The sequence below is a fragment of the Phyllopteryx taeniolatus genome, chromosome 12 (assembly GCF_024500385.1).
Source record: "Phyllopteryx taeniolatus isolate TA_2022b chromosome 12, UOR_Ptae_1.2, whole genome shotgun sequence".
Lineage (NCBI taxonomy): Eukaryota > Metazoa > Chordata > Actinopteri > Syngnathiformes > Syngnathidae > Phyllopteryx > Phyllopteryx taeniolatus.
The window spans coordinates 23,164,478-23,168,036 of record NC_084513.1 but is presented as its reverse complement, the minus strand read 5'-3'; positions in this window follow the sequence as shown (position 1 = coordinate 23,168,036).

Genomic DNA, 3,559 nt, shown 5'->3' with positions numbered 1-3,559 from the left:
GCACACAAGTGTACTACGGACCGTATAGCTCATCTGGACCAGGGCGGAATCAATATGTACACTATCTAATGACATGACAAAAACTTTTCAAAATTGGAATAAAAGTACAGCATACTCACCTGTGATGCTGATTATTAAATATGTATAGAAATGGGTGCAAATCGCTACAGATGCCTACCGAGCGAACAGGTCTGCGGATGATCACTTCATCCTAGAACATCCTAGAACACCTCGAGAGCGCAGGGACCTACGCGAGGATCCTGTTCGTGGACTTCAGCTCAGCATTCAACACCATCATCCCTGAACTCCTTTCCTCCAAGCTTCTCCAACTCAGCGTCTCGCCTGCCATCTGCCGGTGGATTTACAGCTTTCTGACGGGCAGGACACAGGAGGTGAGGCTCGGGGAGACCACCTCATCCGCACGCAGCATCAGCACCGGGGCACCCCAAGGTTCTGTCCTCTCTCCGCTGCTCTTCTCACTATACACGAACGACTGCACCTCAACGCACCCGGCTGTCAAACTCCTAGAGTTTGCAGATGACACCACTGTCATCGGCCTCATCAAGGACGGTGACGAGTCGGCATATCGACAGGAAGCGGAGCGGCCGGAGCTGCGGTGCGGCCGACACGACCTGGAGCTGAACACGCTCAAGACTGTAGAGATGATCGTGGACTTCAGGAGGCATCCTGCGCCACAGCTGCCCTTCACGCTGTCCAGTTGCCTTGTGTCAACCGTCGAGACCTTCAAGTTCCTGGGAATTACAGTCTCTCAGGACCTGAAGTGGGCGATCGACATCAACTCCGCCCAGCAGAGGATGTACTTCCTGCGTCTTCTGAGGAAGCACGGACCTGCCACGGGAGCTGCTGAGGCAGTTCTACACAGAGGTCATCGAATCAGTCCTGTGTTCTTCCATCACAGTCTGGTTTGGTGCTGCTACACAAAAGGACAAACTTCGACTGCAAACTGCCGAAAAGATTGTCGGTACCCCCCTACCCACCCTTGAGGACTTGCACGCTGCCACAACTAAGACAAGAGCGTGCAAAATCCTCTCGGACCCTCCACATCCCGGTCACCGGCTCTTCCGGCTCCTTCCCTCAGGTAGGCGCTACCGATCAATGCAAACTAGAACTAGCAGACATTCCAACAGCTTCTTCCCTCTTGCATTACTCGTGCACTCACTGTGGTAGACTATTTGCATATCTGTTGACCAATACTGGCCACTCATGTGCCTGAGTAGCATCTGCACCATTTGCACAATCGACTGAGTCGTATCTGCAACATTTGAACAATCAACATTGTCCCAGATTATCACGCCACTCGTCACTTTAAACCGCATACACTCCTTGAACTCTCGGTCATTGCGCCGGACTATTGCGAGATTAGTCATCCAAACTTCTCTAAGTGCTAGAGGACTCTGCATCTTTCTGCACAATTTAAAAAAAATTACCAGATAGCTAGCAACCCTTTATTGCTCAGTGACTGTTTTTTTTTTTCCCCAATGTCTTTGTGTCTCCAAAGTGTTCTGTGTCAATTGTCGTACTCGAGCGGCTCCAACTACCGGAGACAAATTCTTTGTGTGTTTTTTGGACATACTTGGCAAATAAAGATGATTCGAACTCGTCTTGCTCTGAAGCGGTGCAGCCAAGACAAACGCGACGAAATGAAGAGAATGGACTGTTACTGCTTCAACTTCACAGCAGAAAATGGCATTGTAAAAGATACAAATGCCAAATCCCATTCACTTCCACTACAGCTAGGAACTCATCTAAAGTAACCATAGCAACCAAAGGACTGCAAATTAGAACACTACAAGTCATGTTTGTCACTGTACTACCCACGAAAATGTCTCTGTCTGTTGTGTAAAAAGAAGGGTTGAAGGATGGATGTATTCTCAATACATTCAGAAGAATTCAAATGCTCTTCACTAGTAACAAGAAACGCTATATAAAAAAGAGATATTAAATATCTCAATATATATATATATATATATTGAGAATGAAGAAATTGACTCCTGTTTATAAATGGTGCACATGTTTCATATTGCATTACAATATATGAGCATCTTGTCTGCACTTGAACACAGAAGTGCAAAATGTACACGAGTTGTGCAAATTTCAATTCACCCAAAAAACAACCCCCCCCCCCCGCCCCCCCCAAAAACATTTTTTAATATTCTTAAGTCATACAGGTGAAATAATAATAATAATAATAATAATAATAATGGCGGCACAGTGGACGACTGGTTCGCACCTCTGCCTCACAGTTGTGAGGTTGCGGGTTCAAATCCGGCCTCGCCCGTGGGGAGTTTGCGTGGCTTTTCTCCGGGCTCCAGCACGCCCGCGACCCTTCTGAGGTTAAGCGGTACGGGAACTGAATGAATTCTAATAATAACAATAATAATAATAATAATAGTAATAGTTAGTTAGCCACTGTCAATAGTAAGACAGGCTGAAAGCTTAACATCATGTGTCTCACGCACCACATTTTCCAACAATTAATTGTCACTGTTAAACATTACAAGTCACATGATCTTGTGACGCTTGCCGAAGCGATGTGAGGTACGGTACACGTGTCCGAAAATGTGGCTTCTAAGGAGTGTTGACTTTGTTTCGGGACTGGCCCTTTTATCACAGATCCCTACATATTCAGCAGAGAGCGCCAACTAACACACGCAAATAACGACACGTGTCAAGTTGGAAACAATAAAGTCAACCGAGTAGGAAGTGGTGCACGGCTTTCGGGTCTTGTCAAAGTACAACAAGCACATGTGAAAGCAATCGCACCCAAAGGACCCCTGAAGCATCCCAGGAATCTCGAGCATTTGACACTCACACAACAGCTGGACCTTCAACCGCAAAAGCTTCACAGAACTCAAGTCATTGCCGATGCTCCGAGGCCACCATACGACGGGCAGTGTGCCGTTGCGTGCGATTCGTGGTCAAGCGCTTCGGCTGCTACCAGCGAATAAAAACAATAATACCCGTATCTGCAGCGAAGCGTTCAAGAACCGAGACTACTGGTTGTTTGCCTACGTGTGCCTTGGGTGGCCAGTACCAAAGTCAGCTGGGACAGCCTCGTGGGGAGAAGTCTTCTCCAAAATGGAAGGATATCGTGCTGAGCAACCATTTCCCAGGGATATTCCGTCTTCGAATATATTCGTTATGCTCCCTCAAGGGGAAATTCGAGTCTTTGCACACAAAGAGAGACGCCGGCGTGAAAAAAAACATGCCCATGCCCATGTGTTGCACCACTTGAACCCGGTGCGCTTGGGGCCTTGCTCGAGGGCACCTCGACAGATACTCTATGGTTATCATCACAAAAACATAAAAATACTGTTGTACGTAATTCACGTTCGACTTATTCAAGACTTATGTGATGACGGTTCGACCTCAAAACGTTAAGGCCGATTTTTTTTCGCAACAACCTCACGCCGCGTCAACGTCACAGAGTGTTTTTTGTGCGCGATGTAGTTCCCTTCATCTTCCGTGTCCGCGGAAAGGATCATCTGGAAAAAGAAAGAGGAGGGGAAAAGTGAAAGTCAAAACAGTCTGCTTCTCA